Source organism: Stenella coeruleoalba (genome assembly GCF_951394435.1).
Source record: "Stenella coeruleoalba genome assembly, contig: scaffold_61, whole genome shotgun sequence".
Lineage (NCBI taxonomy): Eukaryota > Metazoa > Chordata > Mammalia > Artiodactyla > Delphinidae > Stenella > Stenella coeruleoalba.
In genome coordinates this window covers 944,741-965,401 of record NW_027646361.1, presented here as the reverse complement: position 1 = coordinate 965,401, position 20,661 = coordinate 944,741, and the positions used below count along the sequence as shown (strand labels likewise).

At 44.7% G+C, this 20,661-nt stretch overlaps 1 long non-coding RNA gene across 10 annotated transcripts in view; it reads right to left on the bottom strand.

Moving 5' to 3' along the window:
* The window catches only part of LOC307181154, a 2,002,597-nt gene that overhangs the window by 1,060,698 nt on the left and 921,238 nt on the right, over window positions 1-20,661 (bottom strand). For 3 of the 10 annotated variants that reach the window (XR_013826040.1, XR_013826041.1, XR_013826042.1), the window contains exon 2: window positions 8,073-8,224. The exons of the other annotated variants lie outside the window; for them this stretch is intronic. This is a non-coding gene — a long non-coding RNA (uncharacterized lncRNA). The remainder of the gene's footprint in view (window positions 1-8,072; window positions 8,225-20,661) is intronic. 10 annotated transcript variants of the gene reach the window in all.

Below are 20,661 nucleotides of genomic sequence, written 5' to 3'. Positions count from 1 at the left end.
TTGAAAGCGGGGCAGAATTGCAGGAAACCGATTTCAGGAGGTAGACTGGAATTGCATTGAAAGCATAGGAAAAGAGGCAGAACGTCCACAATGATGCACTTGGCCAAAAAGGGCGTATGCGTTTTTTCCTGAATATATTCAGGAAAAAACGCATACGCCCTTTTTGGCCAACCAAGCAAGCTTGCAAAGGAAATCTGCACTACAATGAAGTCTCACTTCCCCCCGGTCAAAAGGGCCATCTGAAAAAAGTGTAAAATCCAGAAAGGCAGGACAGGCCATGGAGAACTGGGAGCCTTGTTATGCTGAAGGGCGGGATGTAAATTGCCAACAAACACTTGGGAGAAGTGTATGGTGTTTCCTGAAACATCTAAAAAACAAAGCAACAGAGCCTAGGGCACTGCCACTTATGGTCCTATAGCTTAGGGAATTTAAAATCAAAAAGACACAGCCACCCCAAAATTTCGAACGGCTCTGTTTACAAGAACCTCGTTTACAGTACAAGTTCAACATCGCAGAAATTGAAAAATGGATAAAGAAGTTGTGGTATTTACTTACAAAGCAATATCACTCAGCAATGAAATCTGTGTCATCAGGCCCTTAGCAGCACAATGAGTGGATTCAGGTATGATGATTCTAACTGAAATAAGTCACACAGAAAAGGAAACATCATAAGATATCAGGAATACACGGAATGGAAACTTGGCTACACAGGAACTGAATTACAGAACAGAACAGGGTCTCAAATTTAGAAAACCAACTTATGCTTGCTTAAGGGGAAAGGTGAGTTGGGGTGCTGCATAAAACCAGAGATTGAAATGAGCACAGATAAAGTTCCTTAAGCCAAATATGGAATAGACAAGAGCTACTCCTTGCTCAACGAAACGGACTCAACACCCCATATTAAACGCCTAAGAATGTACCTGACTAGTAAGTATCTTAAAACCTATGGATTGCTATGTCTCCGAAAGAGAATCAAGCATGTGTACAGGGGCATAAACGCAGCAGTGATAGGATTGGAGAGGTTCGGTGAGCAAATGAAGACCCTTTGAAGTCATATTGCATGGTACCCATTCCACGGGTTTCAAATACACAGGTTTAAGGTATTCTTCCTTCAACTAAAAGATGCATGTGGAACCCAGAGTATGATCAACTATGTGAACGGGAGACGTGTTCAAATATGTCTCAGTTTTCCTCCCCTGGTACTCGGGTGCAACATTCCAGACGCTTTACTAACACTCTCCCCACTTGGAGAGTCAGCGCCTTTAACCTCCTGTTTGGCACAGTTTGCAATTTCTGCGGAAGATGAACAGGAATAGCGAGAACCAATGAGAGACTAGCTGGAGGTGTCTGGACGGGCAAATTTAACTCTCATTTCCCACCAGGAAGAGGAAATAACCAAAGGCTCAGCGTGCCGTGCCGGAACCAGATTAGGGCCTGAAGCCATCCTGCGGTGTTGCGGCCAGGTCACAAGAAAGCGAGTTGAAGAAAGGAGCTCAGGGGCACTGTAATTCACAAACCTGCAGAGTTATAAATGACAGCTATCGTCCAAAAATAGACTGAAGTCAGGCTGCCAAGAGGACTTGAAAGCGGGGCAGAATTGCAGGAAACCGATTTCAGGAGGTAGACTGGAATTGCATTGAAAGCATAGGAAAAGAGGCAGAACGTCCACAATGATGCACTTGGCCAAAAAGGGCGTATGCGTTTTTTCCTGAATATATTCAGGAAAAAACGCATACGCCCTTTTTGGCCAACCAAGCAAGCTTGCAAAGGAAATCTGCACTACAATGAAGTCTCACTTCCCCCCGGTCAAAAGGGCCATCTGAAAAAAGTGTAAAATCCAGAAAGGCAGGACAGGCCATGGAGAACTGGGAGCCTTGTTATGCTGATGGGCGGGATGTAAATTGCCAACAGACACTCAGGAGAAGTGTATGGTGTTTCCTGAAACATCTAAAAAACAAAGCAACAGAACCTAGGGCACTGCCACTTATGGTCCTATAGCTTAGGGAAATTAAAATCAAAAAGACACAGCCACCCCAAAGTTTGGAATGGCTCTGTTTACAAGAACCTTGTTTACAGTACAAGTTCAACATCGCAGAAAGTGAAAAATGGATAAAGAACTTGTGGTACTTACGTACAATGCAGTATCACTCAGCAATGAAATCTATGTCATCAGGCCCGTAGCAGCATAATGAGTGGATTCAGGTACGATGATTCTAACTGAAATAAGTCACACAGAAAAAGAAACATCATAAGATATCAGTAATACACGGAATGGAAACTTGGCTACACAGGAACTGAATTACAGAACAGAACAGGGTCTCAAATTTAGAAAACTAACTTATGCTTGCTTAAGGGGAAAGGTGAGTTGGGGTGCTGCATAAAACCAGAGATTGAAATGAGCACAGATAAAGTTCCTTAAGCCAGATATGGAATAGACAAGAGCTACTCCTTGCTCAACGGAATGGACTCAAAACCCCATATTAAATCCCTGAGAATGTACCTGACTAGTAAGTATCTTAAAACCTATGGATTGCTATGCCTCCAAAAGAGAATAAAGCATGTGTACAGGGGCATAAATGCAGCAGTGATAGGATTGGAGAGGTTCGGTGAGCATATGAAGACCCTTTGAAGTCATATTGCATGGTACCCATTCCACGGGTCTCAACTCTCCAGGTTTAAGGTATTCTTCCTTCAGCTAAAACATGCATGTGGAACCCAGAGTATGATCAACCATGTGAACGGGAGACGTGTTCAAATATGTCTCAGTTTCCTCCCCTGGTACTCGGGTGCAACATTCCAGACCCTTTACTAACACTCTCCCGACTTGGAGAGTCAGTCCCTTTAACCTCCTGTTTGGCCCAGTTTGCAATTTCTGCGGAAGATGAACAGGAATAGCGAGAACCAATGAGAGGCTAGCTGGAGGTGTCTGGACGGGCAAATTTAACTCTCATTTCCCACCAGGAAGAGGAATTAACCAAAGGCTCAGCATGCCGTGCCGAAACCAGATTAGGGCCTGAAGCCATCCTGCGGTGTTGCGGCCAGCTCAAAAGAAAGCGAGTTGAAGAAAGGAGCTCAGGGGCACTGCAATTGACAAACCAGCAGAGTTATAAATGACAGCTATCATCCAAAAATAGACTGAAGTAAGGCTGCCAAGAGGACTTGAAAGCGGGGCAGAATTGCAGGAAACCGATTTCAGGAGGTAGACTGGAATTGCATTGAAAGCATAGGAAAAGAGGCAGAACGTCCACAATGATGCACTTGGCCAAAAAGTGCGTATGCGTTTTTTCCTGAATATATTCAGGAAAAAACGCATACGCCCTTTTTGGCCAACCAAGCAAGCTTGCAAAGGAAATCTGCACTACAATGAAGTCTCACTTCCCCCCGGTCAAAAGGGCCATCTGAAAAAAGTGTAAAATCCAGAAAGGCAGGACAGGCCATGGAGAACTGGGAGCCTTGTTATGCTGATGGGCGGGATGTAAATTGCCAACAACCACTCAGGAGAAGTGTATGGTGTTTCCTGAAACATCTAAAAAACAAAGCAACAGAACCTAGGGCACTTCCACTTATGGTCCTATAGCTTAGGGAAATTAAAATCAAAAAGACACAGCCACCCCAAAGTTTGGAACGGCTCTGTTTACAAGAACCTCGTTTACAGTACAAGTTCAACATCGCAGAAAGTGAAAAATGGATAAAGAACTTGTGGTACTTACGTACAATGCAGTATCACTCAGCAATGAAGTCTATGTCATCAGGCCCTTAGCAGCACAATGAGTGGATTCAGGTATGATGATTCTAACTGAAATAAGTCACACAGAAAAAGAAACATCATAAGATATCAGTAATAAACGGAATGGAAACTTGGCTACACAGGAACTGAATTACAGAACAGAACAGGGTCTCAAATTTAGAAAACCAACTTATGCTTGCTTAAGGGGAAAGGTGAGTTGGGGTGCTGCATAAAACCAGAGATTGAAATGAGCACAGATAAAGTTCCTTAAGCCAAATATGGAATAGACAAGTGCTACTCCTTGCTCAACGAAATGGACTCAACACCGCATATTAAACGCCTAAGAATGTACCTGACTAGTAAGTATCTTAAAACCTATGGATTGCTATGTCTCCGAAGGAGAATCAAGCATGTGTACAGGGGCATAAACGCAGCAGTGATAGGATTGGAGAGGTTCGGTGAGCAAATGAAGACCCTTTGAAGTCATATTGCATGGTACCCATTACACGGGTTTCAACTACCCAGGTTTTAGGTATTCTTCCTTCAGCTAAAACATGCATGTGGAAACTAGAGTATGATCAACCATGTGATCGGGAGACGTGTTCAAATATGTCTCAGTTTTCCTCCCCTGGTACTCGGGTGCAACATTCCAGACGCTTTACTAACACTCTCCCAACTTGGAGAGTCAGCACCTTTAACCTCCTGTTTGGCACAGTTTGCAATTTCTGCGGAAGATGAACAGGAATAGCGAGAACCAATGAGAGGCTAGCTGGAGGTGTCTGGACGGGCAAATTTAACTCTCATTTCCCACCAGGAAGAGGAAATAACCAAAGGCTCAGCGTGCCGTACCGGAACCAGATTAGGGCCTGAAGCCATCCTGCGGTGTTGCGGCCAGGTCACAAGAAAGCGAGTTGAAGAAAGGAGCTCAGGGGCACTGTAATTCACAAACCTGCAGAGTTATAAATGACAGCTATCGTCCAAAAATAGACTGAAGTAAGGCTGCCAAGAGGACTTGAAAGCGGAGCAGAATTGCAGGAAACCGATTTCAGGAGGTAGACAGGAATTGCATTTCAAGCATAGGAAAAGAGGCAGAACGTCCACAGTGATGCACTTGGCCAAAAAGGGCGTATGCGTTTTTTCCTGAATATATTCAGGAAAAAACGCATACGCCCTTTTTGGCCAACCAAGCAAGCTTGCAAAGGAAATCTGCACTACAATGAAGTCTCACTTCCCCCCGGTCAAAAGGGCCATCTGAAAAAAGTGTAAAATCCAGAAAGGCAGGACAGGCCATGGAGAACTGGGAGCCTTGTTATGCTGATGGGCGGGATGTAAATTCCCAACAGCCACTCCGGAGAAGTGTATGGTGTTTCCTGAAACATCTAAAAAACAAAGCAACAGAGCCTAGTGCACTTCCACTTATGGTCCTATAGCTTAGGGAAATTAAAATCAAAAAGACACAGCCACCCCAAATTTGGGACGCCTCTGTTTACAAGAACCTCGTTTACCGTACAAGTTCAATATCACAGAAAGTGAAAAATGGATAAAGAAGTTGTGGTACTCATGTACAAAGCAATATCACTCAGCAATGAAATCTATGTCACCAGGCCCGTAGCAGCATAATGAGTGGATTCGGGTATGGTGATTCTAACTGAAATAAGTCTAACAGAAAAAGAAACATCAAAAAATATCACTAATACATGGAATTTAAACTTGGCTACATAGGAACTGAATTACAAAACAGAACAGGGTCTCAAATTTAGAAAACCAACTTATGCTTGCTTAAGTGGAAAGGTGAGTTGGGGTGCTGCATAAAACCAGAGACTGAAATGAGCACAGATAAAGTTCCTTAAGCCAAATATGGAATAGACAAGAGCTACTCCTTGCTCAACGAAATGGACTCAAAACCCCATATTAAACGCCTAAGAATGTACCTGACTAGTAAGTATCTTAAAACCTATGGATTGCTATGTCTCCAAAAGAGAATCAAGCGTGTGTACAGGGGCATAAACGCAGCAGTGATAGGATTGGAGAGGTTCGGTGAGCAAATGAAGACCCTTTGAAGTCATATTGCATGGTACCCATTCCACGGGTCTCAACTCTCCAGGTTTAAGGTATTCTTCCTTCAGCTAAAACATGCATGTGGAACCCCGAGTATGATCAACCGTGTGAACGGGAGACGTGTTCAAATATGTCTCAGTTTTCCTCCCCTGGTACTCGGGTGCAACATTCCAGACCCTTTACTAACACTCTCCCAACTTGGAGAGTCAGCGCCTTTAACCTCCTGTTTGGCCCAGTTTGCAATTTCTGCGGAAGATGAACAGGAATAGGGAGAACCAATGAGAGACTAGCTGGAGGTGTCTGGACGGGCAAATTTAACTCTCACTCATTTCCCACCAGGAAGAGGAAATAACCAAAGGCTCAGCGTGCCGTGCCGGAACCAGATTAGGGCTGAAGCCATCCTGCGGTGTTGCGGCAGCTCAAAGAAAGCGAGTTGAAGAAGGAGCTCAGGGCCTCTGTAATTCACAAACCTGCAGAGTTATAAATGACAGCTATCGTCCAAAAATAGACTGAAGTAAGGCTTCCAAGAGGACTTGAAAGCGGGGCAGAATTGCAGGATACCGATTTCAGGAGGTAGACTGTGAATTGCATTGAAAGCGTAGGAAAAGAGTCAGAACGTCCACAATGATGCACTTTGCCAAAAGGGCATAATGCGTTTTTTCCTGATATATTCAGGAAAAAACGCATACGCCCTTTTTGGCCACCAAGCAAGCTTGCAAAGGAAATCTGCACTACAATGAAGTCTCACTTCCCCCAGTCAAAAGGGCCATCAGAATAAAGTGTAAAATCCAGAAGGCAGGACAGGCAATGGGAGAAATGGGAGCCCTTGTTATGCTGATGGGCAGGATGTAAATTGCCAACAGGACACTTGGGAGATGTGTATGGTGTTTCCTGAAACATCTAAAAAACAAAGCAACAGAGCCTAGGGCACTTCCACTTATGGTCCTATAGCTTAGGAAATTAATATCAAAAAGACACAGCAACCCCAAAATTTGGGATGGCTCTTTTTACAGGAATCTCTTCTACGGCACAAGTTAAATATCCCAGAGAGCAAATAATGCATAAAGAAGTTGCGGTACTTCTGTACAACAGAATACCACTCAGCAATGAAATCTATGTCACCAGGCCCGTACCAGCATAATGAGTGGATTGAGGCACGATGATTCTAAGTGAAATAAGTCACACAGAAAAAGAAACATCATAAGGTATCACGAATACACGGAATGTGAACTTGGCTACACATGAACTGAATTACAAAACAGAACAGGGTCTCAAGTTAGAAAACCAACTTATGCCTGCTTAAGGGGGAAGGTGAGTTGGGGTGCTGCATAAAAAGCAGAGTTTGAAATTAGCACAGATACCGTTCATAAGCCAAATATGTAATAGACAAGAGCTACCCCTTGCTCAACGAAATGGATTCAACAATGAGGTATCACCTCACACCTGGTAGAATAGGCATCATTGAAAATCTACAAACAAAAAATGCTGGAAAGGGTGTGGAGAAAAGGAACCCTCTTCCACTATTGTTGGGAATATAAATTGATACAGTCATTATGGAGAACAATATGGAATTTCTTAAGAAACTAACAATAGAATTACCATAGGATACAGCAATCCCAGTACTGGACATATACCCAGACAAAACCATAAATCAAAAAGAGTCATTCACCGCAATGTTCATTGCATCACTATTTACAATATCGAGGTAATGGAAGCAACCTAAATGCCCACAGACAGACGAATGCATAAGCTGTGGTACATATATAAAATGGAATATTACTAAGCCATGAAAAGGAATGAAATTGGGTCATTTGTAGAGACGTCGATGGATCTAGAGACTGTCATACAGAGTGAAGTAGTCAGAAAGAGAAAAACAAATCTTGTATATTCATGCATATATGTGGAACCTAGAAAAACTGTACAGATTAACCATTTTGCAAGGCATAAACAGAGCAACAGATGTAGACAACAAACGTATGGACAACAAGGGGGGAAAGCTGTTGGGGGGGTGGTGGTGGGAGGAGTTGAGAGACTGGGATTGGCATGTATACATTTATATGTATAAAATATAACCAATAAGAACCTGCTGTATTAAAAATATAAAATAAAATTCAAATTAAAAAGAAGTAAATTTAAAAAATAAAACAGAAAAAAACAATTATTCCCTGCACATACATGTATTTATATGAATAAATTATTTCCATGCTTATATCTGTAAATACAAAAAAGAGGAATAAAATCTACCTTGAACCAAAAACGAAAAAGAGAAAAAAAACACAGAACCCACCAGTTACACAGAGGAAAACCGTATCAGGGCACTTGCTCCAGTTGTAAACAATTCTGAAGTTGGTCAGTGGTGGGGAATCGTCTCCCATTCAGCCAGCAGCCCCCACGCAACAAGCGTCCTCATTGCAAAGCTGGGGCACCGTGCCGAGGCATCTTGTGAGTAAACGTGAGCTGAGCCCCAGGCCAGTTGCTGCTGAACTAATCCCACCCGTCCCAGGTAAAACACCTGAATATATACAAGGACTTGAAAGCCTAGAGGAAGGGCCATAGAGCCACACGAGTGACAGCATGCCGGCCGACTTGGTGCCTGCAGGCCAGCCAGGATGGTCCTGGCCCTGGGTGCTCTTCTGGAAGATTTCCATTTCCCTGCCTGAGATACCCGTCCTGTCTTCCCTGCCCCCACTGCTTTTTCCTTCCTCACCTCTGCCCAGGGAGAAATTCCAGCAGCAGGTATGGGTGACACATCCTCTTCTTTAGCAGGTGGCAGCCTGGCAACTGCTGCAGAAAGTCCAGCAGAGCCCCACTCACACTGGGCCACCCACAAAAGCCGTGGCCTCTCACTCCCTCCACCCAGCCCAGCCCCGAGACTGCTGACAGGGCAGAGAAAATGGCGTCAGGCACGGCTGCAGGGGGCTCTTGCTGCCTGGAGTGGTATTTATATTGATCTCAACCCAGGCACACCTGGGGAGGGCTGGCCGGCACGGTAAGGCTGCCCAGGTCAGCCAATCATCACCCTCAGGGGCTCACAGTTGCAGAAAAATGGAACTTGCTGAACCGGCCAGGTCCAAGGAACAGGTGTGGGCTCCTGAGAGTCAGGATAGACAAGGGGCTGCAGCTTTGGCTTGTTTTCTAATCATTTTATCTGGCCCATGAGTGGGAGACAACTTCAAGAAAACCTCTCCTAATGAGAGGAACCCAGGAGTCAGGGAGAGGAGGGGTGGGTGGTGGTTGGAGACAGAGGCCTGGTGCCCCGGGTGCAGTGGAAGTCTCTGGAAGACCAGGTGGAGGGAGGCCTCACGGAGTGATGCCCAGGGTCACAGACCTGTCGCAGCTGCTGTTTGTTAGTTCAAGTCCTGCTCTGAGGTGCTCTGTGTCAGCTCTGAGCGACAGGTGAGCTGGGGTGCTCTGCAATGAGGGCTATGTGCACGGTTCCTGTGTGGCCCAGCCCTGCACGGTACCTGCAAGGGTAGCTCTGTATCCTGGGAGGGGCCTGACCACGAGAGCCCCGTGGGCTGGGGTGGGGGTGGGTACCTGCCCAGGTGAGCTCCATATTCTGGGATTGGTCTGACCACGAGAGCCCCATGGGCTGCTGGGGACCTGGTAAAGGATGTCAGGACAGTCAGTGAAGCCACCGAGGATATACCTCCAGTTGCTCCTAATTCTACACCCTGCTGGTCATTCTACCAACCACCAGGACATGGTATTCTGTATTAGTCTTCAATGATGCCTTCTTTTGTATTCCATTAGTCCAGAGTCCACAAGAAATTTGGCTTGTGAGTGGCAGGACTCAACATACAACTAAAACAATACTTCCGGGCCGTCTGGCCCCAAGGGTGCAAAAATTCCCACACCATCTTTGGGGAAAGCTTAGCTAAAGACCTAAAAGTTCTACCTCTGGAAAAGGAAACCCTCCTTCAATATGCAGACGACATTCTGATCACCAGCCCTACTAAGGAGGCCTCTGAACTACCAAGCCAATAAAGGATAGAAGTTGTCCAAGAAAAGCTCAAATATCACAGACTGCGGTGACCTGCCTGGGCTTCATTCTCACAGAAGGTCAGAGAAGCCCATCCCAGGAAAGGGAAGAAACCATTTTCAGCCTTACCCCTTTCTAAAACTAGAAGACAGCTTAGGGGTTCCTGGGAGGCCAGGGTTTGCTGCTTCTGGATCCCTAACTACAGTCTACTAGCTGGGCCTCTATATGAAACCACTGAAAGGAAAAGATGATGATCCTTTTGAATAGAATCCAGAAGTGGCCTTTCAAGAATGGAAAGAGCAGTCAATTCAGACCCTTGCCCTGGAACTCCCTAATTTAGCTAAACCCTTTGACCTTTACATTCCCGGTGAAAGGTGAATCGCCATTGGAGGATTAGTGCAAAAACTGGGACCACTTGAAATGGAACAATGCAAGAATGCCCATCCAGGTAGGATAAACTACGGTCACTAAGGGGCTTGGCCCACTGCCACATCTGGCCAAGATACTGGCGGTATCTAAAAACCTGGAAATCAGCAGCCCAAAAGGCCACCTCCCTCCTAAGGGAAAAGGGACCCCACGTGGTGATCCTAACCACCAACCATGCCCTGAAGTTGCAGGGTTCGCTTCCGTGGGCACAACCGACCTCGAGTGAGGAGGCCCTCCAACTCCAACATCCAGAGAGATAACCGGGGGCAACAGGGCACCATGACGACTCGTGTGAACATCACTTGACCTGGAGTTTCTCTCATAAAACAACAAGAGTGTGTCCCAAAGAGTAGACTACTGCTTGCAGGACTTACTGCACCCAGAGGGGAGCTAATAATCTTGGCGGGGGAACAGTATACCACACTGTCACCATAGAAAAGCCTACAGACACCGTGATGATGGTGGCCAATAAGACCGGCTGGACTCCTGTTTACTTCAAAAGGCTGTTGACTCAGTAGCCATCATGGTCCTTGGTCACCACTGACCCTGGACTGTCTGGGAGTTGAGCGGGCAGGGCTCTGACACCTGGTGCTGTTTGTACGTTAATTCAGGGGCCTAATTGAAGAAAGCGCAGACTACTGGTCAGAGCATCTAGGCTGGCAGAGACGGTCAGCCTAAGGTGGCCGAACAAATGTGGGGCGGGGTGAAACCGGCCCCCACAGCGTCTCTGCACATCTCTTTCCTGGAACCCTTAAAGGTCATTAGAATCTATAACACTTCCAATGCTGGTGCTCAGGTGGACGAGCAGGGAGGCAGGGGTCCTGGGGACAATCAACGTCACCGGGAGGCTGCTGGGGAGAAGCTCTGACCCTCGCCCCAGGGTATGAGGGCTCCCAACTCAGCACTCAGCAGTTACAGAAGAAGGGTCTGCACCCTCAGCACTCCAAGAATGAGGAACGGGACAAAAGGCAGAGGAGGGGTTTGTCCCCAGCAAAGCCCATTAAAAATCCCTGGGAGATAAAAAAAAGAATCTGGGCAATAAAGTCAAGTCTAACCTTTTTTATCCTTGTGCTTTGTCTAATTTCACGTGCTCCTAGGGGTCCCCGCATGCAGAGGTTCCACACCCGGCACTTCAGACCAGATTTCCTAGTGCAGAATGGCTGGGTCGACACCTCAGCTCCTGGGGCCCAGTGCAGACTCCACGATATAGAGGCTGAGCTACAGCCAACCCGGCCCTCGAGAGCTCCGCCGCCTCCCTCCCTCCCACTGACTCTGACAGGATCTCTACACAGCAGCCCAGCCCACAGCCCACGGGGTTGTGCATGCTCTCACCTCTCCATTCTCTGATCAAAATATAAAGTTTCCTTTGCTTGTGAACCAAACTCAGTCTCGATCTGTTGGCCCCAATGACACTGGGCAGGGGGACACTTGTTGGGTCCACTCTGGAGGATCAGTAACAGAAATTGAGACTATTGTAACCTCAATGAACAGATGTGTGAGCCAAACTGTAGTTAACATAGAACAGTGTATAAGGCTCGGGTAAAATAAGATGTTTTTAACACTTCCATTTGATATTTCCATCACTTTTTATAAGCAAGTTCAGTGAAAAGGTTTGTCTTATTTGTCAGGTCAATATTAGAGAAACGAAGTGATTTCTTTCCAAGGATGTACAGCTAATAATCTTGGTTAAACCTTCAATCTTGTTTTAAATGCTTTTCCATTGAAAATGATACCTCTCTTTCAGCTCCCCCATTTCTGAGAAGTATAAAATCTTATAATTTATTATTACCAAAGGGGAAAGGTGGGAGGAGGGATAAATTAACAGTTTGGAATGAACACATACACACTGCTATGTATAAAATAGATCATCAACAAGGAACTACTGTATAGCACAGGGAACTACACTCAACATTTTGCAATAACCTATAAGGGGAAATAATCTGAAAAAGAATAGATATTTTTATTGACATCATCTATCAATGACAGTTAAAGTGTAGCCTAAGGGAAGCTGGTGGTGAGTGCTTCTGACCCTGAAGACTTCAATCATCTAAAGTTTGGACTCTGCCTACTTCCCAAGGCCCTTAATGAACATATGTGTAGCCGTAGCTTAAAAACTTCCCCAGTTTGGGTTTCGGGGAGACACTGATTTTGAAAAAGCCCTGGTGTTCTCCTTACATGAATGGGACTCTTCCTACTGCTAAAACATGTCTGTCACACCCAGAGGATGGTATACCGTCTGATCGGGAAGAGTTTGGAAAAGGCATCTCATCTCCTCATCTCCTGGTGCTCGGGTTCACCCCTCCAGCGTCTTTACTAACAGTCTCCCCACTTGGAGATGTCAGCACTGTCAACATCCTGTTGCGTACAGTTTGGAATTTGTCCAGAGGATGAAGCGGAAGGATGAGGAACAATGAGAGACAAGTCCTAGGTGTTCAGACAGGCACATGTCACTCTAATTTCCAATCAGGAAGACGAATTGACCAAAGGCTAGGGTTGCCCATGGAAACAGTATAGGGCTTGAGGAAATCCCGCTGCTTTGTGGCCAGTTCCCATAAACACGAGTTGAACAATGGAACTCAGGGGCAGTAAAATTCACAAAACTGCAGAGTTGAAAATATCCATCACTGAAAAATGTCTTGAGGAAAGTCAGAGAAAAGGACTTGTAAGCAAGGGAGAATGGCAGGAAAGGGATTTCAGGAGGTAGAAAGGACTCGCCATTAAGCACAAGAAAAGGAGCTGAACATTGCCAACATTGCAGTTGGCCAAAAAGGGTGTATGCGTTCTTTTCTGTATATATTCAAGAAAAGGGCATACACTTTTTTAGCCAACCAAACAGGTGGGCACTGGAAGTCAATACTACAAAAGATATCACTTCGCATCAGTCAGAAGAGCCATCCTCATAAAGCGTAAACAACAGAAATGCAGGACAGGGCAAGGAGAAGAGGGAGCCCTGTGAGACTTATAGTGGAAATGTATATTGCCAACGGCCATTCTGGAGAAGTGTATTGTGTTTACTAAAGCATCTAAAAAATGAGCTACAGAGCATAGGGCACTTGCACTCATGGGCGTATATCTTGGGAAAAACAAAAATCGAGAGGACACAGGCACCCCAATGTTTACCCCCTCTCTGTTTAAAAGATCCTCGACTAGGATATAACTTAAATGTCTCTGGAGGGAAAAAATGGATAGAGATGTGGTACTTAGGTAGAGTGGAATATTATTCAGCCTGGAAATCAATGAAATATGGCCAGTTGTAACAACTCCGGAGGAGTTACGTATGATCATTCTAAGTGACAGAATTCAAAAAGAAAAAGACACATATCATAAGATATCACTTAAAGGTGGAATCCAAAATGGCTACACATGAAATAAATTACAAAACAAAAACATAGTCAAATATGTAGAAAACACGCATAAGGCTGCTAAACGGGAAAGGTGGGGAGGGGTGAGGCATCATCCAGGAGGTTGAAATTAGCAAAGATACCATTCCAAATACCAAACTGATAATCAACAAGGCCTACACGGTAGCTAAAAGAACTGCACTCAGCACACTCAAGTCACCGGAAAAGAATGTATACGACTGGTAAGAATCTGAAAAAGAATTTATTGATGTCTCTCTGTACGTGAATCAAGTGGATGTACAGCAGCAAGAAACAGAGCTTTGAAAATCAGCTGTAACCAATATAGTAATAAATTGAAAAAAATAAACGACAGAGAGACAGAGAAAACCTCTTACAACTTTTCCTCAGGGACGGTGATGCAACATGGATTGAACACATCTAGACCCACAGCAGGATGAGACATAAGGCTGGAAACTGTTTGCGCTAAGAGAAATGTGAGGTTGGGTGAGGAAATGCACACCCTTTAAAGTAATACTACCTGGTACCCATTCAATGGGTCCCAAATCTGCAGGTTCAAGGGATCTTCCTACAGCTAAAACATGCATGGAAAACCCAGAGGACTGTACACCATGTGATCGGGAGATGTGTCTAAAATGCACCTCATTTATCCTCTCCTGGTGCTCCTGTTCACCATTCCAGCCACGCTACTTAGAATCTCCCCACTTGGAGAATCAGCACATTTAAACTTCTGTTTCACACATTTTGCAAATTGTGAGGAGGATGAACGGGAAGAGGGGGAACCAATGAGAGAAGAGTTGTAGGGGTTTGGACGGGGCACATATCACTCTAATTTCCCATTAAGAGTAAGAATTAAAGGAAGGCTCAGCCTGCCTCGCCGGAGCCAAAATAGGGCCTGAAGCAATCCTGCAGGTTTGAGGTCAGCTCACAAAAGAGCAACTTAAAAAATGGAGCTCAGGGTCACTGCAATTCACAAACCTGCAGAGTTATAAATGAAAACTAACGTCCAAAAATATGTTGAGGTAAGGCAAAGAAGAGGATCTGAATGCAAGACAGAATTGCAAGAAACAGATTTCAAGAGATAGATTGGACTCGTCTTTAACGCACATGAAAAGCGGCAGAATTTCGACAATGATGCAGTTGGCCCAAAAGGGCGTATGCGTTTTTTCCTGATTATATCCAGGAAAAAACGCATACGCACTTTATGGGCAACGAAGCAAGCAAGCAATGCAAATGTGCACAACAAAGAAGTCTCACTTCCCACCGGTCAAAAGGGCCATCCTAAAAAATTGTAAAAACCAGAAATGCAGGACAGGCCATGGAGAACAGGGAGCCTTTATACGCTGATGGGCAGTGTGTGAACTGCCGAGAGCCACTCTGGAGAAGCGTATGGTGGTTCCTAAATCATCTAAAAAACAGAGCTACAGAGCATAGGACACTTCCAATCATGGGAGTATATCTAGGGAAGTCTAAAAATCAACAAGACACAAGCACACCACAGTTTAGGGCTACTCTGTTTACAAGAACCTCAACTTCAGTACACCTTAAATATCCCAGGAAAGAGAACAATGGATAAAGAAGATGTGGTACTTATGTACAATGGAATATCTCTTCACCATGAAATCAATGTAATAAGGCTAGTAGAAGGATAAAGAGTGGATTTAGGTCGGATAATACTACTTGAAATAAGTCAAACAGAAAAAGAAACATATCATAAGATATCACTTATAGAGGGAGGGTAAATATGGCTGCACAAGAAATGAATTACAGAACAGAACAGTGTCTCACATTTAGAAAACACACTTATGTCAGCTTAAGGGGAAAGGAGAGGTGGGGTGATGCATAAAACCAGAGTTTGAAATTAGCACAGATACCGTTCAATAAACCAAATAGGTATTAGACAAGATCTACACCTTGCTCAATGAACAGGCCTCAACACACCCTATACACCGCAGAGAAATATATCTGAGGAATAAGAATCTTAAAACCCATGTATTGATATATCTCCATAAGGGAATCAAGTGTGTGCAGAGCGGCACAAACACAGCAGTGAAAAGGAGCTAAACCCCATTATAGAAATAAATTTTAAAAACAAAACGCTGAAACAATGAAAGAGAGAAAAATTCTTACAAAATTCGCTCAGGGGCTGTGATGCAACCTGGATTGACCACATATAAACCCACAGCTGGATAAGACATAAGGCTGGACACTTGGGGCTGACAGGATTGGTGAGCTTTGGTGAGCAACTGCCGAAAGTTTAATGCAATACTTCATGCTACTCAGTCCAAGGGTCCCAACACTCCAGGTTGAAGGGAATCTTCCTACAGCTAAACCATGCTTGGGAAACCCAGCGACTGGTATACCATATGATCGGGAAAGGTTTCTAAAACGCACCTCATTTTTCCTCTCCTGGGGCTCCGGATCGACATTCCAGCCGCTTTACTAACAACATCCCCACATGGAGTCAATGCCTTTAAGTTCTGGTATCGCACAGTCTGCAGTTAGTGCAGAGGATGAATGGGAATAGGGGGAACCAGTGAGAAACTAGCTGTAGCGGTTTCAATGGGCACATGTCACTCTAATATCACATCAGTAAGAAGAATTAACCAAAGGCACAGCAAGGTGCCCCAGAAGAAAAATAGGGCTTCAAGGAATCCTGTGGTTATGGGGCAAGACCACAAAAATAAGAGCTAAAAAATGGAGCTAAGGGCCACTGCAATTCAAAAACCTGCAGAGTTATAAAGGCCAACTATTTTTAAAAAATATATTGAGGTAAGGCTATGAAGAGGCATTGAAAGCAAGGCAGAATTGCAGGAAACCGATTTCAGGAGGTAGACTGGAATTGCATTGAAAGCATATGAAGAGAGTCAGAAACTCGACAATGATGCACTTGGCCAAAAAGGGCGTATGCGTTTTATCCTGAATATATTCAGGAAAAAACGCATACGCACTTTTTGGCCAACCAAGCAAGCTTGCAAAGGAAATCTGCACTACAATGAAGTCTCACTTCCACCCGGTCAAAAGGGCCATCTGAAAAAAGTGTAAAATCCATAAAAGCACGACAGGCCATGGAGAACTGGGAGCCTTCTTATGCTGATGGGCGGGATGTAAATTGCCAACAGCCACTCTGGAGAAGTGTATGGTGTTTCCTGAAACATCTAAAAAACAAAGCAACAGAGCCTAGGGCACTTCCACTTATGGTCCTATAGCTTAGGGAAATTAAAATCAAAAAGACACAGCCACCCCAAAGTTTGGGACGGCTCTGTTTACAAGAACCTCGTTTATGGTACAAGTTCAATATCGCAGAAAGTGAAAAATGGATAAAGAACTTGTGGTACTTACGTACAATGCAATATCACTCAGCAATGAAATCTATGTTATCAGGCCCGTAGCAGCATAATGAGTGGATTCAGGTATGATGATTCTAACTGAAATAAGTCACACAGAAAAGAAACATCATAAGGTATAACTAATACACAGAATGTGAACTTGGCTACACATGAACTGAATTACAAAACAGAACAGTGTCTCAAGTTTAGAAAACCAACTTACGCTTGCTTAAGGGGGAAGGTGAGTTGGGGTGCTGCATAAAACCAGAGATTGAAATGAGCACAGATAAAGTTCCTTAAGCCAAACATGGAATAGACAAGAGCTACTCCTTGCTCAATGAAATGGACTCAACACCCCATATTAAACGCCTAAGAATGTACCTGACTAGTAAGTATCTTAAAACCTATGGATTTCTATGTCTCTGAAAGAGAATCAAGCGTGTGTACAGGGGCATAAACGCAGCAGTGATAGGATTGGAGAGGTTCGGTGAGCAAATGAAGACCCTTTGAAGTCATATTGCATGGTACCCATTCCACGGGTCTCAACTCTCCAGGTTTAAGGTATTCTTCCTTCAGCTAAAACATGCATGTGGAACCCCGAGTATGATCAACCGTGTGAACGGGAGACGTGTTCAAATATGTCTCAGTTTTCCTCCCCTGGTACTCGGGTGCAACATTCCAGACCCTTTACTAACACTCTCCCAACTTGGAGAGTCAGCGCCTTTAACCTCCTGTTTGGCCCAGTTTGCAATTTCTGCGGAAGATGAACAGGAATAGGGAGAACCAATGAGAGACTAGCTGGAGGTGTCTGGACGGGCAAATTTAACTCTCATTTCCCACCAGGAAGAGGAAATAACCAAAGGCTCAGCGTGCCGTGCCGGAACAAGATTAGGGCCTGAAGCCATCCTGCGGTGTTGCGGCCAGCTCAAAAGAAAGCGAGTTGAAGAAAGGAGCTCAGGGCCTCTGTAATTCACAAACCTGCAGAGTTATAAATGACAGCTATCGTCCAAAAATAGACTGAAGTAAGGCTTCCAAGAGGACTTGAAAGCGGGGCAGAATTGCAGGATACCGATTTCAGGAGGTAGACTGGAATTGCATTGAAAGCGTAGGAAAAGAGTCAGAACGTCCACAATGATGCACTTTGCCAAAAGGGCATATGCGTTTTTTCCTGAATATATTCAGGAAAAAACGCATACGCCCTTTTTGGCCAACCAAGCAAGCTTGCAAAGGAAATCTGCACTACAATGAAGTCTCACTTCCCCCCGGTCAAAAGGGCCATCAGAATAAAGTGTAAAATCCAGAAAGGCAGGACAGGCCATGGAGAAATGGGAGCCTTGTTATGCTGATGGGCGGGATGTAAATTGCCAACAGACACTCGGGAGAAGTGTATGGTGTTTCCTGAAACATCTAAAAAACAAAGCAACAGAGCCTAGGGCACTTCCACTTATGGTCCTATAGCTTAGGGAAATTAATATCAAAAAGACACAGCAACCCCAAAATTTGGGACGGCTCTTTTTACAGGAATCTCTTCTACGGCACAAGTTAAATATCCCAGAGAGCAAATAATGGATAAAGAAGTTGCGGTACTTCTGTACAACAGAATACCACTCAGCAATGAAATCTATGTCACCAGGCCCGTACCAGCATAATGAGTGGATTGAGGCACGATGATTCTAAGTGAAATAAGTCACACAGAAAAAGAAACATCATAAGGTATCACTAATACACGGAATGTGAACTTGGCTACACATGAACTGAATTACAAAACAGAACAGGGTCTCAAGTTTAGAAAACCAACTTATGCCTGCTTAAGGGGGAAGGTGAGTTGGGGTGCTGCATAAAAGCAGAGTTTGAAATTAGCACAGATACCGTTCCATAAGCCAAATATGTAATAGACAAGAGCTACCCCTTGCTCAACGAAATGGATTCAACAATGAGGTATCACCTCACACCTGGTAGAATAGGCATCATTGAAAATCTACAAACAAAAAATGCTGGAAAGGGTGTGGAGAAAAGGAACCCTCTTCCACTATTGTTGGGAATATAAATTGATACAGTCATTATGGAGAACAATATGGAATTTCTTAAGAAACTAACAATAGAATTACCATAGGATACAGCAATCCCAGTACTGGACATATACCCAGACAAAACCATAAATCAAAAAGAGTCATTCACCGCAATGTTCATTGCATCACTATTTACAATATCGAGGTAATGGAAGCAACCTAAATGCCCACAGACAGACGAATGCATAAAGCTGTGGTACATATATAAAATGGAATATTACTAAGCCATGAAAAGGAATGAAATTGGGTCATTTGTAGAGACGTCGATGGATCTAGAGACTGTCATACAGAGTGAAGTAAGTCAGAAAGAGAAAAACAAATCTTGTATATTCATGCATATATGTGGAACCTAGAAAAACTGTACAGATTAACCATTTTGCAAGGCATAAACAGAGCAACAGATGTAGACAACAAACGTATGGACAACAAGGGGGGAAAGCTGTTGGGGGGGTGGTGGTGGGAGGAGTTGAGAGACTGGGATTGGCATGTATACATTTATATGTATAAAATAGATAACCAATAAGAACCTGCTGTATAAAAATATAAAATAAAATTCAAAATTAAAAAGAAGTAAAATTTAAAAAATAAAACAGAAAAAACAATTATTCCCTGCACATACATGTATTTATATGAATAAATTATTTCCATGCTTATATCTGTAAATACAAAAAAGAGGAATAAAATCTACCTTGAACCAAAAACGAAAAAGAGAAAAAAAACACAGAACCCACCAGTTACACAGAGGAAAACCGTATCAGGGCACTTGCTCCAGTTGTAAACAATTCTGAAGTTGGTCAGTGGTGGGGAATCGTCTCCCATTCAGCCAGCAGCCCCCACGCAACAAGCGTCCTCATTGCAAAGCTGGGGCACCGTGCCGAGGCATCTGTGAGTAAACGTGAGCTGAGCCCCAGGCCAGTTGCTGCTGAACTATTCCCACCCGTCCCAGGTAAAACACCTGAATATATACAAGGACTTGAAAGCCTAGAGGAAGGGCCATAGAGCCACACGAGTGACAGCATGCCGGCCGACTTGGTGCCTGCAGGCCAGCCAGGATGGTCCTGGCCCTGGGTGCTCTTCTGGAAGATTTCCATTTCCCTGCCTGAGATACCCGTCCTGTCCCTGCCCCCACTGCTTTTTTCCTTCCTCACCTCTGCCCAGGGAGAAATTCCAGCAGCAGGTATGGGTGACACATCCTCTTCTTTAGCAGGTGGCAGCCTGGCAACTGCTGCAGAAAGTCCAGCAGAGCCCCACTCACACTGGGCCACCCACAAAGCCGTGGCCTCTCACTCCCTCCCACCAGCCCAGCCCCGAGACTGCTGACAGGGCAGAGAAAATGGCGTCAGGCACGGCTGCAGGGGCTCTTGCTGCCTGGAGTGGTATTTATATTGATCTCAACCCAGGCACACCTGGGGAGGGCTGGCCGGCACGGTAAGGCTGCCCAGGTCAGCCAATCATCACCCCTCAGGGGCTCACAGTTGCAGAAAATGGAACTTGCTGAACCGGCCAGGTCCAAGGAACAGGTGTGGGCTCCTGAGAGTCAGGATAGACAAGGGGTTGCAGCTTTGGCTTGTTTTCTAATCATTTTATCTGGCCCATGAGTGGGAGACAACTTCAAGAAAACCCTCTCCTAATGAGAGGAACCCAGGAGTCAGGGAGAGGAGGGGTGGGTGGTGGTTGGAGACAGAGGCCTGGTGCCCCGGGTGCAGTGGAA